General features: G+C 45.4%; 1 long non-coding RNA gene across 1 annotated transcript; it reads right to left on the minus strand.

Moving 5' to 3' along the window:
* Positions 1–609: 609 nt before the first annotated feature.
* LOC139364386 (uncharacterized) lies at positions 610–12,053 on the minus strand. Its single transcript, XR_011626187.1, has 3 exons — positions 11,783–12,053; positions 5,090–5,196; positions 610–2,408 (listed from the first exon to the last, which is right to left on the minus strand). It is a non-coding gene; the product is annotated as an uncharacterized lncRNA (long non-coding RNA).
* Positions 12,054–12,796: the final 743 nt, after the last annotated feature.

The raw sequence follows: 12,796 nt of genomic DNA on the forward strand, positions 1-12,796 counted from the left end.
ATCATGGCTCATTGTAATGACAGGTATTAAACCTATTTTACCCATGAGGAAAGTGAAGTTTAGTAAGACTAATTTTTGCCCCAAGTCACATAACAGATAAAGAGTGAGTCTGGGACCTTAACTCAAGTCTTCTGACCCTGAGTTCAGTGTTTTTACCATCAATACAACAGAACCAGGAAGTCAATTCAAACCTACATCCCCATATAAGCAGGAAGAACTCCGTGAATACTTCTTGGTCAATGATCTTGTGATTCATCAGCCCAATTTTCTTGACAATATCATTTTTATAGCCGTTTAGTCATTTTCCTGACACAGTATGGCTCATGCACAACAAAATTAATCAGATAAGATATTGGAGCTGCTCTTGAGAAGTTTACATTCCAGAGAAACATTCTTTCTCATTCCAGAAAAAATGAGAGAACAATGTTTTATGATTTTGGTTTAAAGTCAGTGCAGAATTTTTAAGAGACTAAAAAAAAACTTCTTATGGAAAAATTATTTCACTAAGGCAAGTTAGAATCATCAATACTTTTTTTTTTTTTTTTTTTTTGAGATAGAGTCATACTGTCACCCAGGCTGGAATGCAGTGGTGCAATCTTGGCTCACTGCAAGCTCCGCCTCCTGGGTTCATACCATTCTCCTGCCTCAGCCTCCCAAGCAGCTGGGACTACAGGTGCCCGCCACCACGCCTGGCTAATGTTTTGTATTTTTAGTAGAGACGGGGTTTCACCGTGTTAGCCACGATGGTCTCAATCTCTTGACCTCGCGATCCGCCCACCTCAGCCTCCCAAAGTGTTGGAATTACAGGTGTGAGCCACCATGCCTGGCCAATACATTCTTTAATTCACCAAGTATTTGCTAAGCATCTGTTATGTGTCAAGTTCTGTACTAGCAACTAAGGACCAATGACAAATAAGACTTAGTCCCCACTAGGTAACTTAACAGTTCTCAGGGGTAGGTAGAGATGTCAATAAGTCATTGCAATAGAGTGTGATAAGGGCCCCAGGAGAGACACAAAGTTTTGTGGCACATAGAAGCAGAGAAGGTTTAACAGAAGAGGTGATTTTTTTTTTTTGAGACAGGATCTCACTGTGTTGCCCAGGCTGGAGTGCAGTGGTGCAATTATAGCTCACTGCAACTTCCACCTCACGGGTTCAAGTGATTCTCCCACCTCAACCTCCTGAGTAGCTGGGACTACAGGTACATGCCACCATCTAACTAATTTCTGTACTTTTAGTAAAGATGGGTTTTCACCCTGTTGGCCAGGCTGGTCTCCAACTGCTGACCTCAAGTTATCCTCCCACCTGAGCCTCCCAAAGTGCTGGGATTACAAGCGTGAGCCACCACACCCAGCCTGAAGCAGTCATATTTTACCTGAGTTGTAAACAATTAATAAAAATTGCCAAATAAATAAGGGGTACATGATCATTTGAGAAAATCATCATCATCAGCACCATCATCAGTACCACCACCATCACTCTGTAATTACCTCCGATGTGCCAGACATTCTACTAAGCCTTCTGTATATATTAACTCATTTGATCCTCTCAGCAAACCACAAGGAGGTATTGTAATCCCCACTCTGGAGTCCTGTTTTCCAAAGGGAGGAGGAACTTCCCTTCTGGTGTCTAGGATAAGAGAGGAGGCCTGTCTGAGTAAATAAATAATTTGGAGTTGCAGTATGTCCCCAATTTTTCAGATGAGGAAAATGACGAGAGAGATTAAGTGGCTTACTCAAAGTCACCCAGAGTCAGGATATGAACCTGTGCCATCTGACTCCAGAGACCATATGGTTGATAATGGAAGGAACAACTGGTACAAAGATGAGAAGTTATGCATGGGTGTTTATGTGAAGGATTGAGAGCATTTCAGTGCAGCTGGAACATGGTATACAAATTGTGTCTACCTCAGTGGCTCTCCCAACCTCTGTGCCTCTTCTGTTTTCTCATCATTCTCTCTACGCAGTACTATTTTAAATACCTAGCTTGAGCTTTGGAACCACACTACAGATGCAGACTTGGGCTCCAAATCTGAAAAAAAATGCTAACCCATGGTTATAACCCCTTAGAGATCAGTGTTTTTTCTTTTCTTTCTCTCTGACTCTGACTGGTGCCAAGACCTCACTTTCCATCATCCCATGGGGTATTGTGGGAGGGGCCAGTTTACTTCTGGTTCACACGGACTTGAGGAGGTGACTGTGGAATCCCTGGTAATTCCTAGCCTTGACTTCTGTGTTCTTGCTTCCAGAATCCATCAAAACCACAGCTCAGTTTTGCAGCTTGGAGAATTCAGATGGATAAATGCCTTCACAGGAAAGATGGCTTTGATGTTCCACTTACTTCTCTGTGTTCTTCCTTTCTCTTAGACTTGAGGCTGGAATTTCTTACCATCCTGTCAGCAATTTAATGCTTTTATGAATATGAAAAGAGAATTATCCAACATGCTTAGTTATTTCCAGCAGGAGAGTTGGTCTAAATTACTACAGGAAACTCAACTACAGGAAATCAAAGTACCAAGACTCATCCAATTTTCACAACAACACTATGATGTAGATGCAATTAACTTGATTTTTCCAATGAGGCAAATGTGATTCAGGGAGTTTAAATAACTTGCAAAAGGTCACACAGTTAATAGATAATAGGGCCAAGGTTCCAACCCAAATTTCTCTGACTTTAATTTCCACATCTCCCCCATCATATACCCAGGTTCACCACTCACTAGCTGTGTGGCCTTGGGGAAGTCACTTAACCTCTCTGTGTTTAAATTTTCTCATTTACAAAATGAAGGTAATAAAAGAATCAACATCAAAAAATTGTGCCAATGAAATGAATTAGTACATGTAAAGCATTTATAACTATGCCTTGCACATAAAAAGAACAAATGTTTGCAGTTTCTAACATTATTATTATAGTTCTCTAGGGAAATCAAACTTGTATAGAAGCTGGAAGTTTATGACCTATGACCTATTTAGAGAATACTTGCCAATCTCAATCGCTATCTCTCTGCCACACGCGTGCGCACACACACACACACACACTCCCTCTCTCATTCATTCTTTCATTCACCCTTTATAGGCAACCTTCAGTGTGTAAGGCCTTCTACACAGAGTACATTTATGTCTTGCAGAGCTTTGTGCCAAGGCCATGGGTTTCTCCCCACTCTGGAGTCCTGTTTTCCAAAGGGAGGAGGAACTTCCCTTCTGGTCTCTAGGATAAGAGGGGAGGCCTGTCTGAGTAAATAAATATTTTGGAGTTACAGTATGTAACGATGCCCTTTCCTGTTTTCTTCTCCTGTTTCTGTAGCCTTGCTTCTTTCAGCCTCCTGGTACACAGTGGATAAACAGGGAGTTACTCCTGTGGAGGCTCTGCCATCAGGCCCTCACCTCCCCCAGATGACAGGAGTCCTAAAGCATTAGTTAGTTGCATCTTTTTTTCCCCAAGTGTCAGTTACCTCTTTAGAGACTGCCAGACCCTCTCTGAAGAGAGGCCAGACCCAGTGCAGCCAGAGAGTCATTCATCAGATGAATAGGTGACTAGCCACAAATATCCATCAATTACTTGCCATTTGCAAGGAATGCTGTGTTGAGGTTGTGGAGGACGGGAAGGTTATCATGACACAGCCTCGTGATGAGGTAAAGAGCACAACAGCTCATAAATAAGTTTCATTTAACAATGGAAGATTGTCATAAGGCAGCATTTGGGTACAAAGTGAATGAAATAGCTGTCGATGCTGGTACAAGGGATTCAGAGGGGAAGGAGGGAAGAGTGTGTGTGTGTGTGTGTGTGTGTGTGTGTGTGTGTGTGGTGGACTGTGAGTGTATGTGTTTTGTGATTGGTGTCAGGGTCCCACTTGGGAGGCAAGTTGAGTGAGAACACTGTCCATGGGATAGGGTGTGGGAAAATGGTGGGGTTCAGGGTCCAGGAAATACGGGGAAGGACTAGAGGCAATATAACTAGTTAGAGTACAAAGATTCTAGGTGTGAGCCAAGGTCACAGTAGGTATTTAATCTGAAGGGTGGTTCAAGGCAACCCATATGAAATCAAGCAGTGTCCACCTTGACCTTGTTCCTTTAAACCAGCTGATCTATCCATGCACCACACATTTATTGGTAAGGCTAGTCCTGGATGCATCAATACCTTTTGTTTTTGAGACAGGATCTCACTTTGTAGCACAGGCTGCCGTGCAGTTGCACAAACGTGGCTCTTTGCAGCCTTGACCTCCTGGGGTCAGGTGATCCTCCTGTAACTGGGACTATGGGCACGCGCCACCACGCCCATCTAGTTTTATATTTTTAGTAGAGACGAGGTTTCGTCATGTTGCCCAGGTCGGTCTTGAATTCCTGGGCTCAAGTGATTGGCCCACCTCGGCCTCCCAAAGTGCTGGGATTACAGGCGTGAGCCACCGTGCCCAGTCCATCAACACCTTTTCTAATAATAATCTAGAATCCTTCACTGTTGCCCTTGAGAATAGGAAAGTGAAAGGCTTCCTAACTCAGAGACTTATTAGACAGTGAAAGTGAAACAGTCAGCTTCTGGTCATTCAAAATAAACTGAACCTAACCTCTCTTGTTCCAGCCTCTAAATCCCAAGTTTCATAAAGTTTGTTTCTGTTCTCTTACTACTTCCTGTGGATCCTTATTCCCATAGATGTAATCTTGGGCCTGGATGAAATGAAGCATAAAGATGGAGTCAAATACAGCGATTAAGAACTAAGACCAAGAAAAAGGCTCATCCGATAAGATTCCTGCTAAGCACTGCAGAGGTGGGCATGGCATTTCTTTTTCTTTTTTTGAGACGGAGTTTTCCCTCTTGTTGCCCAGGCTGGAGTGCAATGGCACGATCTCGGCTCACTGCAACCTGGCATTTTTAAAGTGTTGATCAGGGTGGACCATTTTTGAGTGTCAATGGCTTGACACTCATGTTGGCCAGGCTGGTCTCTAACTCCTGACTTCAAGTGACTTCAAGTGACTTCAAGTGACTTGCCATCCTTGGCCTCCCCAAAGTGCTAGGGATTACAGGTGTGAGCCACCGTGCCCAGCTTGAAATCTTTAATACTAATAATTCCATTATTCTGTTTGATGTTTGCATACCAGTTGGTGTAAAACACAAAGGTGGCTGCAGATCCAGTTGCTCAGTAGTTCCTAACCTTCAGCTGAGTGGTTGCGAGGTGTTTTCAAGGTACTTCTTTCTCGTATTGCTTTGAGAGAAAGGATAAGGGAACAAAAATAGCAGAATGAGCAATGGAAAAAGGAGGGAGTGGGGTTTTAATCTTGGCCCCCAAGAGGCAGCAAAGGAAAAACAACACAAAGAGAATGAGAAATCCAGACAGTCATTGAAAGGAGAGGGAAACGCCTCAGGAAATGCAAGAGAAAGCAAAGGGTGAGGGGTAGGAAATAGAGACTGAGAGTCCCAAGCATGGGCACTAAAGGGACTGGGGTAGTCTCAGTTGGAGATGGAACCATTTTCTAGAAAGATTAAAGCCCATTATTACCTTTAGAAACAAAAAGGATTTTGGAAGCAGAGAGCACAGTGGGGTGACTGCCCTGCCTTGGTTCATGAGCTAGATGCCAGCCGAGGTAAAATCCTCAGAGCAGGAGCTGAGAAGGGAAACATCCTCCACATGGGCAGACACATGCTGCAGAGCCTGGGAATCATCCCAATACAGATCCCTTTTAAAAAGCCCACCAAACAGTGCGTGCAGGTACATTTCCAGCAACTGACTAGGGGTTCAGGTTTGCAGCCGAGCTGAGCTGGGAGTCTCGATAGATTCAAATGGACCAAGCCTTTGACCACAAAGGAGAAGAGAAGGCACATTTGTTGAGCACAATAATGCTGTGAAGAGGATGCTCTTACCTCCATTTTGCAAGTGAGCAAAGAGATGGAGTATACAGTGACAATACATTATTCATCCCTGTCCCAAGGTCACACGTGAGAAAGTGTGAAGCTGGGATTCAAACCCCAGCCTTTCTGTCCTCAAGCCTCACCACTTACGTCATGCTGGGCATCGTTTCATTTTTTGAAATCTCACCTAGGGCCAACTTCTTTATATACTTTCGCTGAGCTATAACAGGATCCAGCCATGCGCTTAAGTGTCAGCATGTCAGCATTTCAAAAACCTGCCACTTCCACATGACCCTAACACCTAGAGCTAAAACTGGGCAGGATCTCAGGGCCCAGGCATCTCTTTCCTTTTCTGATGATTTCATGAGGTGTGGGGGCAGGGATCCCTGAGTGGGTAGAGTCCAGATTAGGAAATATTTCCTTAACTGGCCCTAAGGCCTGTGCTTGTATATTTCTTTCTTTATATTCATAGACATTTAAGAAATATAGACCCCAGAAGATGAACACACTCAATAGATTTTCCTTCTGCTATTTGGAGGAATGATGTGGTATGATTGATTTCTATCTTTGTTAAAACATTTAATTACAGCCGGGCGCGGTGGCTCAAGCCTGTAATCCCAGCACTTTGGGAGGCCGAGACGGGCGGATCACGAGGTCAGGAGATCGAGACCTTCCTGGCTAACACGGTGAAACCCCGTCTCTACTAAAAAAAAATACAAAAAACTAGCCGGGCGAGGTGGCGGGCGCCTGTAGCCCCAACTACTCGGGAGGCTGAGGCAGGAGAATGGCGTGAACCCGGGAGGCGGAGCTAGCAGCCAGCTGAGATCCGGCCACTGCACTCCAGCCTGGGCGGCAGAGCGAGACTCCGTCTCAAAAAAACAAACAAACAAACATTTAATTACATCTTTCATCTTAAATTATTTGAAAATAGAAGCATTTTTAATAACAATGGCTGTTTAGGGGAAAGTAACTAACATTCACTGTGAGCCTGTTTGTGTCAGGTGCTTTAATCCAGATGATTTCCTTCACTTCTAGGGGGAAGGTATTACTATGCCCACTTCATAGAGGAGGAAACTGAGGTTCAGAGACATGACCAAAATAGTAGGTGGTCAGAGCTGGGATTTGAACCCAAGGACACTTGAATCTTGACTAGGCAACATGTCAGGCTTTAAGAAGGAAGTCTTGGGATTAAAATAGAAAAAAACATTTAAGGAGCTTAGGACAATATCTGGGACATAGTAAGCTTTAAATAAATGTTAAGTATTGTTACTGGTGTTACTATTGTTGAAAGATGAGCTGTAAGACCACCTTAAAATGTTATTTTAAATTTTTTGAGACAGGGTTTGGCTCTGTCATCCAGGCTGAAGTACAGTGGTGCAATCACAGCTCACTGTAGCCTTGACCTCCTGGGCTCAAGCGATCCTCCCACCTCAGCCTCCTGAGTAGCTGGGACTACAGAAGCATGTTGCCACGTCTGACTAATTTTTAAAAAATGTTTTGTAGAGATGGTGTCTCGTTATGTTGCCCAGGTTGGTCTTGAACTCTTGGGCTGAAGTGATCCTCCTGCTTCTGCCTCCCAAAGTGCTAGGATTATAGGTGTATAACCACACCCAACCAAAGACCACATTTTAAAGAGAATCTCTGGTGTATTAATTTTCAACCACATCTGGCAGATGAATGAATACCTGGAGATATGACAGCAATCGTTATTCTGATGGCAACACTGGCAGGTTACATTTACACAATGATTTTGGCTTTGCAGTCTTTCCATGGTGTCCCCATTCCTAGAGGAAACAGACCATCCTATAGGATTCCAGGAGGCTATTGACTTGTCTTTTGATAGTCAACAGCTGGAAGGAGAGATAGAGGGATTGTATGAGTTCTGAGCGCTGGTGGCAGTTGTAAAAATGCAAGCTCAGGCCTTCCTTGTAATTAGCAGAAAACAGTCATAGGTCAGAGATAAGAAACAGAAGGGCTGAGTCCGTTGTGGGAAGCTTGCCTGGAACCCTCTCTGCTAAAGCATTCCCAAGGTTGGTGGAGAGGATCAGGGTGAGCTTCTTACTGAAGACCTGTCTAAAAGATCAGTGGAACGGCTGATATTTAAGGAATTTTTATCTCCATTTTCCCCCTTGAAGCTTGCTTCATGTGGGCTACTGGTTTGCTATTTCATTTTTCCAGTGTTTAGAAAAATAAGTTACATTTTGGTGACTATTTCCTTCCTCTGGCCCCTGCTCTTGGCCATGCTGTTTACCTTCCCTGCCTGAGCACCTCCTGCTGGCTCCTCAGGGCTTACTCAAGCATCTTATTTTTCTTTTTTCTTTGACTGTTGCCCAGGCTGGAGTGCAGTGGCACGATCTCGGCTCACTGCAACCTCTGCCTCCCGGGTTCAAGCGATTCTCCTGCCTCAGACTCCTGAGTAGCTGGGATTACAGGTATGCGCCACCATATCCGGCTTTTTTTTTTTTTTTTTGAGATGGAGTCTTGCTCTGTTGCCCAGGCTGGAGTGCAGTGGTGCAATCTCGGCTCACTGCAAGCTCCGCCTCCAAGCTTCACGCCGCTATCCTGCCTCAGCCTCCCGAGTAACTGGGACTACAGAAGCCCACCACCACGCCCGGCTAATTTTTTGTATTTTTATAGAGGCGGGGTTTCACTGTGTTAGCCAGGATGGCCTAGATCTCCTGACCTCGTGATCCGCCTGCCTCGGCCTCCCAAAGTGCTGGGATTACAGGCGTGAGTCACCGCGCCCGGTCCCACACCCAGCTAATTTTTGTATTTTTAGTAGAGGGTTTCACCATGTTGATCAGGCTGATGTTGAACCCCTGACCTTGTGATCTGCCTGCCTTGGCCTCCCAAAGTTTTAGGGATTACAGGCATGAGCCACCGCGCCCGGCCTCAAGCATCTTAAGCCTCCCTGAACTGCCTGCTTCTCCTCCTCTCTCTTCCCACTCTGGACTAAGTACCCCCTCTCAAGGAGATCCCGGGCATGCTTCTCTACCTATATCATAGCTCATATTACTTTGAAGTGATGTCTCTTTCTGCATTGAAAATATTTGGTAAGTGTCTGAATCTCCTTTCGGAGAGGAGTACCTGGGCCTTATACCCTTCACCAACAGAGCAACTGGTGTGCAGTAAGTGCTCAGGAAAGAGGAGTCCAATGAAAATGCCTCCAAAACAGAGTGAACCCATCTCTCAGTCCACCATGCAGGCGATAGTCAGAATCACATGACTAAAAACAACCTACATCCAGATTTATTTATTTATTATTTTTAGTGTTCTCTAATTGCGAAATCTTATTTTGAGGGATGAAAAGTCAGAAAGGTGAATATGAAAATCTAGGTATAAATATAGATGAGCTGGGTGCAGTGGCTCACACCTGTAATCTCAGCACTTTGGGAAGCTGAGGCGGGCAGATCACAAGGTCAGGAGTTTGAGACCAGCCTGGCCAATATGATGATACCCTGTCTCTACTAAAAAAACTACGATGGCCGGGCGCGGTGGCTCAAGCCTGTAATCCCAGCACTTTGGGAGGCCGAGACGGGCGGATCACGAGGTCAGGAGATCGAGACCATCCTGGCTAACACGGTGAAACCCCGTCTCTACTAAAAAATACAAAAAAAAAACTAGCCGGGCGAGGTGGCGGGTGCCTGTAGTCCCAGCTACTCGGGAGGCTGAGGCAGGAGAATGGCATAAACCCGGGAGGCGGAGCTTGCAGTGAGCTGAGATCAGGCCACTGCACTCCAGCCTGGGTGACAGAGCGAGACTCCGTCTCAAAAAAAAAAAAAAAAAAAAAAAAAAAACCTACGAAAATTAGCTGGCCGTGGGGCAGGCGCCTGTACTCCCAGCTACTTGGGAGGCCGAGGCAGGAGAATCGCTTGAACCCGGGAGGTGGAGGTTGCAGTGAGCAGAGATTGCACCACTGCACTCCAGCCTGGACAATAGAGTGATATTCTGTCTCAAAAAAAAAATCTATATATATATAGATAGATATATAAATAGATATAGATAAATGACAAAATGACCTCGGATAATAAGGATGAAAGTTTGGGTGATGTATTTTCTCTTTCCCAGAGATAGACTTCCTTGGACCTGCCTAATGTTGTCACTATTCATTTTATGTCCCTTTAGGTCAACAGCCAGAAATGGAGACAGATGCTAGCTTCCGTAGCAGCAGGCTGCCTCTAGCAATCTTTTTCCAGTTCTAAGCTGGGATCCAAGCCTGTTGTGGGCTACAGTACGCAGGATTTGCACTTCCCTGGCACATGGATCCAATTGGTAGCTGAAATTCCATGTTTATGCAGAAGAACATCTGTAGATTTTGTCTCTAGTACAGCCCAGTTACAGCCAGACTTGGTATTTAAAGAATGAAGCAAAGCAACCACAGAAAGAGATAAAATGGAAGAACTCTCTGTCTGGAGTCTTTGTAGTTGTTTCAAGTATGAATAGACAGGAAAAGAAAATAGGAAGATAGAGGGTGGGGGTGGGGACAGAGATATGAACATTTATCTACCAGAGCTGGCATATGATCAGTCCTGTGTCAGCTTTGGGGTGGAGAGAACCTAGACCATTTAGATCCAGATAGATGTGGGCTCCTGGCTCTGGCATGCGCATGCTGATGTTGGTATAAGGTTATTCACTGTAACATTGTCTATAGTAGCAAAAGACAGGAAACAACCCTATGCCCACCAATAGAAGACTGCTCCATTAAATTATGGTATGTCCATACAATGGAATACTGTGCAGCTGCAAAATAAAAGAATGAGGAAACTCTTTATGTGTTGGTAATGAAAAGATCTCAAGATATTTTGTTGATCTCAAGTTCTTTATGTGCTGAAAGAAAAAAAAGCAAGGCATGGAACAGTATGCATAGTATGCCATGTTTTGTGTAAAAATGGAGAAAAATAAGACTTTGTACTTTATTAACTGGAATATGCATAAAGAAATGCTAAAAGTATACAAGGAACAAATGGTGGTTACCTGTGTTTGTGGCAAGGAGACAGATGGGGGAAACTGACAATCTGGGGGTCAGTGGACAGGAGACTTCGTATTGTATACCTTTCTACGGTTTTGATTTTTTTTTTTTTTTTTTTTTTGAGCCAGAGTCACGCTCTGTCACCAAGGCTGGAGTGCAGTGGCATGATCTCGGCTCACTGCAACCTCTACCTCCTGGGCTCAAAAGATTCTCCTGCCTCAGCCTCCCCAGTGGCTGGGATTATAGGCACATGCCACCACGCCAGGCTAATTTTTGTATTTTTAATGGAGACGGGGTTTCACCATGTTGGTCATGCTGGTCTCGAACTCCTGACCTCAGGTGATCTGCTCACTTTGGCCTCCCAAAGTGCTGGGATTACAGGCGTGAGCCACCGTGCCTGGCCCCCTTTCTACGGTTTTGATTTTTGAATCATATGACTGTATTACCTACTTACAAGCCAACTCAAACAAACAAGCATCATAGCTCTGTCACTGTTACCAGCTGACCCTGGCAAGTTACTTAACATCTTCCAGTCCTACTTTCCACATTAGGGAAATGGGGATATTTATATTTGCCCCACAGGGCTGTGAGGTCACTAAATATCACTGAACAATGGAACATAGAAAGCACTAAACACAGAGCAGGGCGGGGTGCGGGGGAACGGGTGCTCCCAAAGGGTGGGTCATACCCCTTCCCTATAGCAATGCCAGCGTCTCTCAGGCCTGGGCATAATTGTGATGTGTTGGCTAACATTTCTCAAGAAGCACTTCAGGAGCCACTTTCTGCTGCTTGCCTTGTTGTGAATCTGTCCGAGTCCTCACCCCAGTTAAAAATGTCCAGTGACCTTAAGAGTTCAAGCACCTCTGAACACTCCTCTGCTAGGCGGGGCAAGCCTCTAGAAACTTCTGCTTCATTTTCCTGCTTGGTTGATTTCTCCCACTCAGCTCCCCCTGCAGAGTCAACTCCTACTCACCCTCCCAGGGAGCAGTCCACACCTCAGGTACCTCACTGTGACGGAAGCTGCTTCACTGAACACTGAACATTCGGACAGTATTTGGGTCCATTCTGTCTCCATCTCGCCCGATTGCCCTCTCTCAATCAGTTCTCTGGGCTTCAGAATCCTAGTGAAGTCAGAGGACAGTTGCCTCTTATCGGATAACCAAAACCTTCTGCCCCTAGGCAGTCTCCCTTAGGAGGCCACCTGGCATATCCAGCGCTCCCTTGGTAACTGAGGGGCCCCGGGGTGCTCTAACTTCCAGGCTGGCATGTGATCTCCTGCATGCCTGTGTAGAGAGCCCTCAGCGGGGCGGGAGGATGTGAGGAAAGAACACAGTGTTCCGGGCGGAACAAAGCCAGCTGCAAATTTGCTCAGGCCCTTTCATTTCTTCCTTGAAGGGACCAAGTGCAGCCTCTAGCGGCTGCTTCTGGACATGGTCACCAGGGTCAGAACTGTGGAACTTGTGGGACTTGTTCACCTTAAACTGGGCCACAGCTCTGGAGCCCGAGGAGGCAGCAGGACTTGGTGACATGGTTCTCTGAAAACCTTCACCAGGCAGGGTTGTGGTCTGTTCCGCCGGCCCGTGCGTGAGTCAAACTGAACCTGCACCCCACACAGCTCAGGTCCAGGGTTCAGGACCAGGCTGATCTCTGCAGTGAGCTCAGCTTCCTAACCCACAAGGGCGTGCAGAACTCCCCCTTGCTCCTTCCTTTAGCTGCGCCCTTGGCCCTCCCAACCTCCCCACCAGCTCTGTTCCCCTTCCCACCTCAATTGTCATGGGCTGTCTGCAGCGTTGGCAGGGGTTTGCAGCTGTTAGTGGCTGTTTTCCTTGAAGTTCTTCTTTGCACAGATCCTGAGACTTGATATTTGTTGAATGAACAACATCAATGCAATTTGAATACATTGAAAGCGGACCTGAAGTTGAACCGGACCCATTCGCCTTAATCTATTTTCTAGGTTATTTAAAAACTTATGACATCAACTCTTCTT

Source organism: Macaca nemestrina, chromosome 7 (genome assembly GCF_043159975.1).
Source record: "Macaca nemestrina isolate mMacNem1 chromosome 7, mMacNem.hap1, whole genome shotgun sequence".
Taxonomy (NCBI): Eukaryota; Metazoa; Chordata; class Mammalia; order Primates; family Cercopithecidae; genus Macaca; species Macaca nemestrina.